This window comes from Corapipo altera, unplaced genomic scaffold, assembly GCF_003945725.1.
Source record: "Corapipo altera isolate COAL_440 unplaced genomic scaffold, ASM394572v1 0, whole genome shotgun sequence".
In the NCBI taxonomy this organism is placed as follows: Eukaryota; Metazoa; Chordata; class Aves; order Passeriformes; family Pipridae; genus Corapipo; species Corapipo altera.
Window position 1 is genome coordinate 67,151,822 of NW_020884872.1, and position 13,628 is coordinate 67,165,449.

Genomic DNA, 13,628 nt, shown 5'->3' on the forward strand with positions numbered 1-13,628 from the left:
ACTCTGTCAGAGGGGTGTCCGTGTGCCCGTGCGCCGGAGGGGCAGAACTCGGCGTCTGCGGACGGGTGAGCCGGAGGAGGGGGCGGCGTGCGGTGGGTGCGTGTGCTGGGAGGTGCGCGGGGTGTGAGCGCGTGTGTGTGTGAGCGCGTAACTGCGTGAGCGTGTGCGAGCGTGCAAATGTGCGAGAGTGCGTGCGCGCGTGTGTGGATGTGCCTGTGTGGGTGTGTGCGGTTGTGAGTTGTGTGCGGGGGCGGCGCGGCCGGGGGGGCGCAGGGGCGGGCCGGCGGCCACGGCGCTGCTGGCCGCGGTCCAGCCCGGCGCACTAATACAGCCTGGCGGCTCCCGCCTGACTGACGCCGGCCGGGGCTGCTGCTGCTGCTGCCGCTGCGCCCTGGCTCCGCCGCCGCCGCGCTGCTGCAGCCCCGCTCCCGCCTGCGGCGCGCCGAGACCCCAGCCCGTGCCCGCTGGCAGGTAAGAGCCGGGGCTCCCGCCCGCGTCCCGGGAAGGGCGGAGGGGGTGGCAGGGGGGACGGAGGACAGTCCCGCCGCCTTCGCCTCCCCAAACTTCGCGCCGGGGCTGCCCCGCGCCGTGTCCCCCCGGCTGGCGGCCCCGGCCCCGCTGGGCTGGGGCGCTGTGCGGGCGGGGGCTGGGGCCGCGGAGCAGCGAGATGAGACAGACCGACGCCAGGGCGGCGAGCGAAAGGAGGAGCGCGGGGAAAAACATTTTTATGGATGGCTAAACGCTGACAAGTCTTCCCGCTGTCAGGGTTTCTTTCCTCCTCGTTTAAGTAGGAGAGGGAATAAAAGAAAAGAAACAACAGAACCCCACATGACACGTTTGGAAATACTTTTCCTTTTAGAGGTTATGTTCTGTTCAAGAAATCCCACTCCTGGACACGCTCCCAGGCAAAACGGAGCAGAATTACTGGGATTTGGGGTTTTTATTCCAGCTACGAACGGTGACTCTGATTGTTTTGTTGTTGTGTTCTTTGGGGTTTTTTGGCTCTTAAGTTCAAACGTTATGCATTAGCAAGTACCCAACATTTCCAAAAACAATAGCCCTCGATATGGCAAATTATAAATCATTGTAATTTTATCTCTATGCCCAGGCTGCTCTAAGTGGAGGGAATTCGGAGTTTGGCTCATTTGGAACAATTCGGATATTGTGTGGTAACTTTGATTTTATGGGTAAATTTATTTGATGCTAGCCAGGTCTGGTTTTAAAAGAGGCAGTAGTGGGAATGAAAATAAATCACACATGGACGTGCGTACACACACACACACGCACACACATGCGCGTGCAACTGTTAATTACTTGCATTTTATAAACTAGTGAAAAAAAATTTCAGCCTCAAATGATCAACTATTCAGTGAATGAGTTCTCCCTTGGCAGAAGTGAGAAATGATGTGCACCGCTCGGGAATGTATTCAAGTTGGTAGTGGTTTGAGAAGGACACTGCAGATAATGCAACTTTCAGTACTCTCTGAGGTGTGAAAGTGTGCCTCTCTTTACGTGCAAATATTTGTGTAGTAGGACTAATCCTCTCGTCTTTATGAGTATAAGTTGAAGAAAACGCTGCAAAATTCTTCCCCTCAGCAATGGAAGGACAAATGTCATCACTCAAACAAACCTCATCCGTTTTAATCCAGCCAGACAACTCCCTTCTTTCAGATTTGATAAGTACCAGTGTCTGGCTGGTTCATCTTTGCTTCCTGTTAGATTTTAAAGCAGAGGCTGGGGAGATTTGTGATTTGTTTGTTGGTTTTTTAAATATTGAGTTAATTTGACTTAGTAGCTAAAATAAACATGCCCAAAAATACATTTAAAGTCAATTGTATGAAGGATATCATGTATTTACTGAGTTTGGCACTGGTTCCCATTCCTGCCTGTTGTTTGTAATGGAATTAGAAACTTTTTTTTCTTGACTTGGTTAACTTTTACATAAGCTGATAAACGGTAATTCTGCAAAAATGACTAGAGTAAGGGTCAAGTCTATTTTGTCATGAATCCTTATGGTATCCATATGATATACACAAATTGAAAGATTTACCAATCTGTGTATCACATCCGTATCAAGATTTGTAAATTGATATGAGGTGGAGATAGAATGACTATGAAATGAATATGCACAAAGCTGTCAACTGCACAACTTTGTGAAGAAGTTAAGTATTAGTATTTTATTAACACGCCCAAGACTAAGAGTCAGGTACACATGTGCCAGATATCTGCAGAAGGTGGAGATGTGTGTAGAGGAACTAGGTAGCACCTCGGGTTTGAAAGCTACTCTCACAGAAACTTGTAGTAGTGTCCCACCTTGCCTTCAGTGGGTACAAGAGGAGACCCAGCTCACTAAAACAGGAGTGTAGAAGTGTCATTATAATGTATCACATAACATCTGGACAGTTAATCCTCCTTTCTCTCCTTTTATTCTTTTACAGACTTTCTGCATCTCACATGTGAATCCTTAGTTATCTGCTGTTATCAATCTGGGAGATAGTGTGTCATGTAATCTTCTCTCCTGAATGCTAAAGTGCTGTAATTTTGATGGCCAGGCTAATCTGTTGCTATAAAGTTTTATTTTTCCATTGTTAAATTCAAAGGACAATGACTACTAATTACGAGTGACCTCTAACCAGAACACTAGCTAATCACCAGTGCTGATACTGACTAACAGTAATTCCAGCATCAGCAGTACTAGGCACCCCTCTGAAAGAAACTTTAAAGAATAAAGGGAGCCAGAAGACATATATATATATGCTCTAGGAAATTTGTCTGCTTCAAAAAATACAGTGAAAGTGTACAGATATTCCATTTGCTGTACAATATACCCTTTACAAATAATAATTACAGGGAAGGAAAAAAAACAACCCATCATAAATATTTTAACTGAAAACAACACAGCAAAAACATATATAGGAAAGGTTGTTCTCTTAGACTGCCTGATTTCCTGCTACAGGCATATATAAAGAATCATTAGTGTTATTGTACATGCACACCAAAAGATACCAATAACAATGACAATTTGAAATAATCATTGCAGCCCTATTACTGTCTTCAAGAACATTGGTTGTAAGGAAGCATTAGCCTCTGAATAGAGTACAATACAATTAATTTTTAAAAAATATCCCAAATTATTTCCCGTCTTATATTTTGTCTATAATGTTTGAATGGTTAAAACTGTGGGAATTTTACAGACGGACAGGTGACTTAAAGAGTCTTGTGTCCTGTGTGTTTATTAGCGCAGCTAAAAACCTTGCTGTGCTTTTGCAGATGAGTGGATCTAATAGATTGCGGGATCAGAGCCCAGACTGAGATCCTGACTAATACATGTTCTCATTTAAATCAAAGCAGGTGAAACATTATCTGCCCAAGTGTTGTGCAGATGCATGTGATTTTTAGACATATTGTTCTGCAGGACCACTTGCAGGTTTCTTCAGGAACTGTTGCAACGTCTTAAACAGATGGCAGGTTGAGCAGTTCGCTTTGAAGTTAGGCTCCTCTGGACAAGGGCACGTCAAGGATGTGGTGGAGGTGGACATGGAGCAGAGATTTCCCAGTTTATCCAGTCACTCCTGCATAAAAAAAACACAAGAAAAAAAAAAGAAGAAGATCTGACAATTGATTTCTGTTCTTCTGAGACAGCATTAAGATTGAGGTGTGTTTCTGATTGGGCGGAGCAATGCCTTATCTTTCCCACATCCTTCTCTCTAGAACTTGTTTCCTTTTCACTCTTTTTCCTTGTCAGTAGCAACGCCATCCTCCCTTCTGCCAAACTTAGCATCATCTTTACCTTTTCTGTTTCTCATAGGTCTTGATACTTCCAGATACCTCTTGACGCTTTTTCTTCATGTTGCTTCTTACATTCCTCCTTCCTTTTGTTTGCAGCTGCCAAAGCATTAGTCCACACTATGGCAACCTTCCAGCTTGATTCTGCAACCTCCAGTTTCCCAACAAGCTCTTTTCTCCCACCTGCATTCTGCTCCCAGTAAGCATGACCCATGCCAAAATCCTGCATCTTTTGCTTTTCTTTCTGAAACATCCCCTTTTCTGGAGTATCTGTACGCCTGGTCTTTTTATAGGCTTTGAAAATGTTCCCTGCATCCAGAGTTCCCTAGAACTATTGGCCTCAAACTCACTGTCTGTCCATTAAAAGAGAGAAATACGGAGGAAAGAAAATTAACAGACACCCAGGTCATTAGAGTTTGTTCTGCATCAGGCTTCCTTTCACCCTTATTACCTGGCTACAGTAGGAGGCAGATTGGCCATTTCTTGATAACGGTGGTTCTGCGTTTGTTCGGTCTGGTGGTGTGCTTGGTCAGGCAGCCATGCTGTGCAGAACAGCAGGCTGGAGCTGGCAATGGAGAGACTCTTTCCAGAAGGCGACATCTGCAAACGGCAAAGCTCCACGTAATAAAGACTTCTTTATAACGTGAATAACCCTGATGATGAGGTCAATACATTTCAACAATACTTAATCGTTTTTGTGTGTTTTCTTGCTGTGCCTTTCCTTAACAAAAATCCTTTTTTTTTCTTTTTTTTTTTTTTTTTTAAACATTCCTGTGTAGCGTTCCTCATTCAGGAGAGTTCATAGTGCTTTACAAAGCCATCCCTGTCAGGGTGCCTGTAAGACAGATGCAGAAATCAAGGCACCTGAGGGAAAGCCATTCAGCCAGAGGCCTGTGGTAGGAGGTGATCCCACATGCTACCCAGTAGACACAGAACTGACTAGAGGCATAAGCAGTTCATGTGGCTTTTCAAGACTCTCTTATGGTTACTTGCTGGTCTTGTCTATCCAAACCTACTTGTCTCTGTCAAATTACTCTGCTACCAATGTGCGGTTCCTTACCCTGCAGCATATATGAGGTATCTAATTTATCTCTCTCATCAGCAGATCTTGAATTACTTCATACAGGGCATGAGGCCTTCACAGAGACATCTAGAGCAGAGAAACCAAAATTCATTCCTGTGGGAGCTGCAGTTTGTGACCCACATCTTCAGCTGAAGTCAGTGGGAATAGCCAGCCATCTCCTCCTTTGCCCCCACAGAAGGGAACTAGATAGGCAAGTTCTTGCTCCTTTTGTTCTTAGTCCTGTTGTTGTGAAATAACTTCTGTAGGAAGTCCAAGCATATTCAGATATTTTTCATAGAAAATGCCTCAGTGCTGTTGCTTGGGAGCGTTGGTCCCTCGTCCGAGGCAATCCCTACCACTGAATCAGATCTTTATGTGGATAAAACACACTAATATTAGTGCTTACCTGTCCTCCACACTCTTATTTGTTGCAGTTCTCCAAGATGTAAGCCCTGTGGATGCTCCACCCTTCCTCTCCCCCCCCCAGGGTTTCACAAGCCACTGAGAGCTCAATTAGCACAGATTACTGCGGATGTTCATGCAGGAGAACCTATATGTCAATCTTATTGCATTAGCAATTTCCCACAGTGATGTACAATGAAAACCTTTTAGGAAAAACAGATTTGAATGTGATATGGTTTGAACACAATGAAATGCTAATGCAATTCCATGGAAAACTGCTAACATGATGTATATGGAAAGTCTTTTGTGTGTTGAACCTATCCCCCTGTATGCAGTTGGCCAGGCTGTCTCACCTGCAAAAGAGAGGTGGCCAGCAGTACTGTTGCTCCCTCTCCAGGCCTGCTGCCAGTCAGAGGGGAAGCACTTCTGGAAGTTCTTCCTTTTGAGTATTTTATTGATGATCCATATGATCTGATGATCTGTATTTCGCTTGCCAAACTGTGTAATGCTAAATGGCTAGCAAAAGATGTCTGCTGTGTTAATACCATAACTAAGTAACTCTTCAGGCAGACCTCCCTGATGTGTCTCTCTCTGGGACCTTGGGTGTTACGCAAGGGAGTGTCTTTGCCAGGCTACAGCCAGGAGCGTGCCTCAGGGTGCCCCGTAAGCGTGGGGTGCTGGAGACAACAGACTCCACAGCTAATACCCAGTGCCACAGGTTATTTCTGACTTTGTGGCATTAGATTCCTGGCACAATTAGGCAGCAGATCTCAGAAACACGAGATGTAGTCCTTGCATGGATAGAACCTGGCGCCAGGTTTCATTGCTGGGATCAGACCTTGCAGGTCTGCCAGTGGGAGACAGCCTCCCAGTTCCGTGTATTCTCTCAGGAAATGAAGGTATTTGACATGATGCTCACTCAGCTGGCCCTCAGGTCTCCTCTAAGTAGGTGGATGTGCTGCTACCTTGCAACATGAGGAGAGTGTTTGCTTTACCCTTCTTCCCTGTGTGTACCATAAATGCACAACCAGACCTCCAAAATGTATTCTCTTCTAACAGCTTAAGACACTAAACTTCCAGAATAGGTTTCCATCAGACTGGAGTGCCACATCCTTGGTGAAGTAATTGTTCTTTAGATGTATCCCTATTCACAACGTTCTTAACATCTAACTCTAAGGAAATCCTTTTCCTAAAATGGGTATTTGGGAATGACTCCAAGAATGCCAGTGATTGATAACGAGGGTTACAGCATCTGATTAGTGTGGGTATAAACTTCAGGCCAGCACTGAAGGTGAAATTCTTTTCAAGTCGCCTTCTTCCTTTGTGAAGTGTTTGTTCTGCAGGCACTTGGCTGCATGTTTTGTATTAGAGACGAGTCAGCTTTTATTTTAAAAGCAGGAATTCTATTTTTTGTGCATTTCTAACTGTTCCATTTTTAGAAACACCAATGGGCTTTGCTACAGTTTCTCTGGGAATGGTGGGTATGTGGAGAATGTAGGACTGACTGGCTACAAAATGGGGATAACCAGAGCCATGAGAAGACATTTTGGCTTCCCAGAGCAGGTTGATGTGCCTCCCCATCACCCCACTGCCTCCTGCCTTCTCCCACAAATACGTACTCAGAGCTCCTCCATGGCGTATGTGCTCCTTAGCCTTCAGCTCTGCTGGTGGAAAGCAGCAGGGAAAGGGGCTCTTCCTCAGAGCTGCTGGTCTGAGGCTGAGCAAGGTAGCCACAGGAAGGGGTGAGACAGGGGCTGAGTGAATGAGTCTTCCTTCTGCCTGCAGGGAGCAGGGTGTGAGGCAGAGAAGAGGATGTGTCCCTGTGGAATTCGATCTTAGAAACTTCAGTGTGGCCCAGCCAGGGAACACAGTGCAGTTCACTCCTTATAAACATCACAGTCACTGGTTTCCTTTAAGAATTAATATCAAGGAAGGAAGTGCAGTCAAAGAGAGATCATAGTGATAAAGTGGTCTGGTTTACTGTTTTTGCACAGACATTGGTTGTGGTAATTTTGTGGGGTACCTTTAAATATTGTGGGAGATTTTTGAAGGCAAAAATCAGTGATAACATCCAGCCCTCTGGTTTGGGTTTACCCTCAGCAGCTGGATGCAAGTAGCCCAGGGGCTGAAGCCAGCATAGCCATGTTAGCCTAGTGCTGCACCTGAAGAGAGGGGCTCTTTTGCTTAGTCATAGTAGGGGATTTAGGGTCATAAGGGCTCATCTCAAGGGGTTTTCCAGTCCCTTCTTTCTCCCCAAGGTCAGCACAGTTATTCTTGAAGCAAGCTGTGTAATATGCACTCACAGACTTCCAGCAGCAGCTTATCCTAACATGTATCTGTTCTATTCGTATGCTCTCCCTGTTTCTCAAGTGGACATGAAAGACATGCCCCTATCCTGCCTGCAACAGCCTTTTGCACATGGGTGAACTATTACCATGTCCATGCCCCTCTGCTCTCCCCATCTTAAGCCACACCACTGAAGCTTTGTTGAAACATCAGTCAATGTGCTCACTCACAGTAGTCCCACTGTGGGAGTTGGTACATCCCTTCTTCCTAGTCAGGCATCATGGGCGTACCAAAAGTGACCTTGGTACTTAATTTTCTTTCGTGACAGAATTTATGCATCTTAAACATTTCCACGAGTGTTTGGCCTATGGAAGGGCCTGTAGCTGTGCTAAGGTGTGTGACTTATATACCTGAACCTTTCCCTCTTTATATCAAAGGAGAATGTGTTATTCCTGTCAAGAGAAGCTAAATGATGCGGAGCAGATGAGGTAATATTTGAGTAATTACACTCAAAATTCAAAGTCCAGAGAAATTATTTGGATGTCACAGATTTTTAGGCACTAGCATCAAATTTTGTCCTTGCTTTATTTTGAGGGCAGTGAGTTCTGGTGAAAGCTCCACGGGGTAGATGAGTGGTTGGAGAGGCATGAGGTGCTGTGGGATTTTCTATTTGATATTGATACCTGCACGTAAAAATTATTGTAGAAGGGTTTTCAGAACAAACTTGAAAAGACTCAAGAAAATGAGTTTCACAAGTTTGCATTATTCATTTAAGTTTATAGGAATAAACAACAAGATGTTGCCAGGGCTGTGTGAAACATGGTTATATTTAAATCCCAAGCACTCTACCTCCTATCATTGCAGCTGTTTCCAATTGAAGCAGACCATGGTCAAATCAAGAAGAAATTTAGTTTCTTAATTAAAAAAAAAAACAAACAACCCAACCTCCTTTATGTCCCATGTAATTAAAATGCTGGCTATCAGGTCTGTGGTTGTCAGTAAGAAGAAGAAGGTAACATTGTAATGAATAATTCATTCACTGTATTTTCTTGGGTGTGAAAGACAGTGGTTTCAGATAGGTTCATAACAGCACCCTTGTCTGGCAGGTCCCAAGCACAGCAAGAAGCCTTGGGGGATCCCAAATGATGTTGTGGGTGCCACGAGTGGAACATGAGTCTTTTCAAGTGATTTACATGTGTTAAGAGTAACATGTGGCCACCGTTCCCAAGCCATGAGCTGGTTACTCATGACTGTGCAGCTCAGGTGTGTGCTTCCACACTGCTCTTCCAGAGCGAGTGCACGTGTGAAACTCTCCTGCCTAACTCTGAGCTGCTGTGCTTGCAAAAAAACCAAAAAGGGTTGTGCATGAGGCCCAAAGCAAGGTTGGTGAGGTTCCTCGCTCATTTGAGGCCCAAGTATTTGTATACACTTCTGTTAGTTTATTTATTTATTTTATAGCCCTTTCCCCTTCTGATGTGTGGAACATCCCCATAAACGAGTGGCAGTGCTGATGAAACCCAGGAGGTTCTTTGCCAGCCCTGAGTGTGTGCTGGCTGCTGCCATCTGGCCACATCTGAAAACATATCAAGACTCAGCTTTAAGAAAACTTGCATGCTTCTCTCTTTCATAGTAGGTAGAAGTAACTGAATCAGTGCTAGGTAAAAATAACTAACCAAGAGCATGTTCACAGCATTCCTCTTTACACTGATTGACTGAAATTATTTTCTCCCTTCCAATTCTGTTGTGATTTAGTCGCCAAGCGGCAGACTTCCAGCTATAATTGTCGCACTACTCCATTTTCTAGCCGCATTCATCTCCAAGAACTGCACAGCTTATGTCTAGACAACCCTCTGAGGAATCTCCCTCTGTGGCCTTACATAGCTTTTGCAGTGACACCAAGACTGATGTCAGCCATTTTCGAGACAGATAGCCCTGCCTATGCCTCTCACGGCGCAGTTAGCCCAGACGAGCGCTTCCAGTGGAGGCAGCACGTTGACTCTTTATTCCAAAGCATACACAATCTGCATACACGTGTACTTACACACACATGCACAGATATGCTTTTGAGGGAGACTGGACCCTTTGCTTTTTATACAGTTGTGTTTTAAGTCTGGTTTTGTTAGCATCCATGCAGTTTTCCTTTTCGACTTCTGCAGAAAACTTAGGGTGAAATGTAACAAGGACTGATACAATTTCCCTGCTGTGCCTATGGTAGGGAAATTATCCCAGCCTGAGGGAATGGTATGAAGCTGTGTCTGGGGAGGTGTAGATTAAACATTAGGAAAAACCTACCTTGGCTTGAGGCTTACTTCCATGCAATGGCTGTTTCACCCTCCAAAACAGGGTGGCTCTGTGCAGGCTTATCAGGAGTGACCCCTGTTCCCTGCTAACTCTTGAACTACACGCAAGTGATTTGGAGGTGCTACTGTAACAGACCAAAGCTATTCCAGATGCTGTGGTAATAACATGCTATAGGTAGTCAAGTTCCAGTTTCCCATCACTATTGTGCCATAGCTAAGGTAGGCGCCCTGTGTTTAGGAGGAATGGAGCCAGTGAACTGGGCTAGTGCATTTCCAGTCCCACCTTCTCCTGCAGGCCCTAAAGAAGCGAAAGGTCCATGCTCACATACCATATGTCTTCTGCCTCTTCCCTAAATCAAGCTTCAGACCTTAGGCTAAACTCAGTGATGGAATAAAGATCTATGGCACGGAAGACTGACCATGTTTAGTGTTGACCAGTCACTTAGCTGACAGACAGATAAAGCCTTCCTTATAGTCCCAGAGGAGAGGGAATCATGTTAGGAATGTACCCTGAATGATGCCTGACTCGTACTCAGGATAGCACATCATGCTGTCACTGAGGGAGAGGTGACCAGAACAGAACTACCATCATAGTATGGCTTTACACATGTGGTGAGGATATGGATCAAAACTGTAACTGTTCCCTCCCCACTGCCACTCTGAATTGTTGAGCATCAAGAAGCGCAATGGATCATCGGCACAGAAAATACATCAAACATGGTTTTGAAACATTTTAACGTTGGAAGTTTCCAGTTGAGTAGGCACGTTGCCTGTTACCAAAGGCACAGAGCTGAAGCAACTGCTTCAGTCCTAAAAGACTGTTAAAATTAAATTGTGAATTTACATCCCTGTCATTGCAGCCCTGGAGCAGAGTGGCTGCCTGGGTATTTCATAATGGAGAATCTAAGTGTAGCAACACAGGACTTAGTCTGCTGAATAGTATGCAGTATTATGTAATTTATTAACGTTAAACTAGGATGTTCAGATAATATTATTTGAAATCTGTTTATTTAATACCATTTATATTTATATGTCAGTTGAATTTGGGGAGAAAAAGATTTTAGAAGAAACTGGGGGGAGCACAGTAGGAAATTGTGCAAAGTACTTATCTGAGACTACATCACATGGTCTGCAAAGTACGGCTTTTGCTTTCATACATATAATCTTGGCTACTCTCCCACTAGCAACAATAGTGCTCAGACTCATAGTGATGTCACTGTTGAGTTATTTAATTTGACTGTACGAGATTAATGTGTTTATTTAAAACCTTGGTCAAAATGGAAAAGAAAATCTTGGGACAATACTTTTACGTGAACATGTATGTTTTCATATCTGATGATTGTAATGTTGCATTAACTTATCAGAAGCAGTTGTTTACACATGCCAATGCCCGAGAGACCCCCTCAGATAAGAAGTGTGAGCCATTTTCCCTCTCAGCCTGGAGCAGAGACTTCACTGCTGCTGGTCCAGTGGGCTTTCATCCCAGGCTTTCCTTGCTTCCTGTTCCTGCTTTCAGGGCTGATCCACAGCGATCCCAGCATTGATTCATTTTCTACGTGAGGGTGGCGTTTGGTGCTGCCAAACAGTGATGGCAGTGTGGTGGTGGATCCTCCAGAGATTCTCACTGGGGCAGTGAGGGACAGACACCTCCACTGCACAGGATGTCAAGATGCAGCTGGTGCTGTAGCCTCTGTAGGCTGAGCCTGCTCCTGCAAAGGCTGGAGCCTGCCTGCCTAAATTTTATCCACATTATGTTTTACAAGCAGCTTGAGGGTTTTTTTTCCTGTGATAAATCATTCCGAATTTACTTCATTCTCACATGTACCCTCTAAGTGTTTGAAATAGACTTTGGTTTTTACTAAGAAGCATTATTAACTGTCCAGTTAAATACTCCAGGTCATTGGATTTTCACTAATATAGAGCAGGGAAAAAATCTGGAATATGAAGTTTCTCTTGGTGTGAAGGGACAAGTTCGAGCAGTTCTGTGGAATCAATTGGTCATTGACTGATGAATGGCATGAGCAAGGGGGTTTCTGCTGTGCTCTGTTGGGAACCTCTCTTGATAGTTGAGGACAAATGGACATACACATAGATTGATAATGTAGAAATTGGGTAAGCCACAGCTCAATACTGTGGTAGGTGCCTGAAGCAAGGTGGACCTGTTCTACCTTTCAGTTTTGTAGTCCTTCTGTGCATACTTTCATGGAACCTTCTGTTCACTGGTTCTTGGAATATTAATCTCTTGGGGAATAGCAACTACTGGTGGGGTTTGTGGTATGCCAGGGTGTTGCTTTTGTGCTGGTTCCACCTTCCTAGTGCAGTAGAAGGCTTTTGGGCATTTGAGCCCCCGCCATCACCACTGCTGCTGTTGTGGAAGAAGGGGAAAAGCTTGTTATGCGTCCGTGTACCTGCATTTCTTAGAGTGCTTGGCGTCTTAAAGGGTAATGCAGTGGGGCAGAGGGGTGGGCATGGGAACAGAAGAGCTGGTAGAAAAAACAGCTCCAGGCAATCCTTGGTTCTCAGGTTATCTAAGAGGCTCTGATGCCCTGGGCTGTGTGTGCTTACTCTGCAGCATGCTCCAGAGCTGTGTGGTGCCGAGGGTATCAGACTATGGCAAATCTTCAGGATTGGCCTCCTGTATCAATGTGTTGTACCTGTGCCTGCACGTGGTGTCCCCAGGTGCCCTTTGAACTCTTACAAGAACTGTACGTTTAAGGAAATTGCAGAATAATATGGTTTGTGAAGCTCTGCTGCTCCCCGGACTGGGTGACATGTGTCTCCTCAGTGGCTGCATATAAGTAGTGCTGAGGACTATGAGCAGGCCTTTACTGGATGGGGGGAAAGGTCCACAAGAGTGGACCAGGGCAGTCATGGAGCTGCTTTTCTAGAAGCATCCATTTAGAAGCTGTTCTCATCTCCTGTTTTAAGTGCCCTCTGTATATATAGTTCAGACCTTTGGACTACCTATGCACAGGGGGTCCATGAAGTTTATTTAAAGCAGTAAATAGCTTGACATGTGAAGACATCTTTCCTCAGAGTTCCAGTCAGTGGAAATATGTCATTTACAGCTAAAATTAGGCTGTCTCCAGCTACATGAAGGAAAAAAAGTAAAAACCCTCAAGAACTAAACTCCTTCTGTTGGACTTTGTCAGATGTAGCAACTCCTAGCAAAACTGAGGATCCACAAACTATGTCCAAAAGTATGTGATTTGGATCCAGAAAGCTGTGAATTGTTGAAGAGAGAGAAACAGACTGTCTAGACAAACAAGGTTTTTCTCTTCCATGTGAGAGAATATAAATAAGCTTAGAGAATACTAATAAATCTTTCAAAGGCCCTAAATGAAACCTGAGAGTAGTAATTTTAAATTAGTTTTGCAGTTAATATTGTACAGCTCTTGACAGTACACTGTGAGACTGGAGTGGCAGAGGGAGTTGAAATCAGTACAATATTCTACTCATTGGTTCCATAAAATTTGATATAACAGATTTAGTTTCATAGAAGATGCTTGAGCTGAATCCACAGATACTAGCATATAAAAAAGAGCTACATTTTGTTTTCTAGTAAATATAACCCTAGTCATGCAACAATTTGCCTGGTGCATTGAACTCTAAACAGAGTTGAAGTGGCTGGATGCTTAACAATTTCCATCATCCAGCTCTAAAAGGAGTGGGGAGGGTAATGGGGAGGAGAAGCTTGGACCCAAAATAAACATCAAAAACCAAACAGAAAACCATTGCAAATTAACTACACATTTTGAATAATTTCTCTTTCAAAATATTTTATTGAAGGA

General features: G+C 44.3%; 1 protein-coding gene across 3 annotated transcripts in view; it reads left to right on the plus strand.

Moving 5' to 3' along the window:
- Positions 1-374: 374 nt before the first annotated feature.
- SMAD9 (SMAD family member 9) overlaps positions 375-13,628 on the plus strand; it is a 37,536-nt gene continuing 24,282 nt past the window's right edge. For 2 of the 3 annotated variants that reach the window (XM_027650658.1, XM_027650671.1), the window contains exon 1: positions 375-471. The gene's annotated coding sequence lies outside the window, so the exon portion shown is untranslated. Of the gene's footprint in view, positions 472-13,008; positions 13,122-13,628 lie in introns of those variants that run through there. The other variant, XM_027650666.1, reaches the window with a different exon arrangement.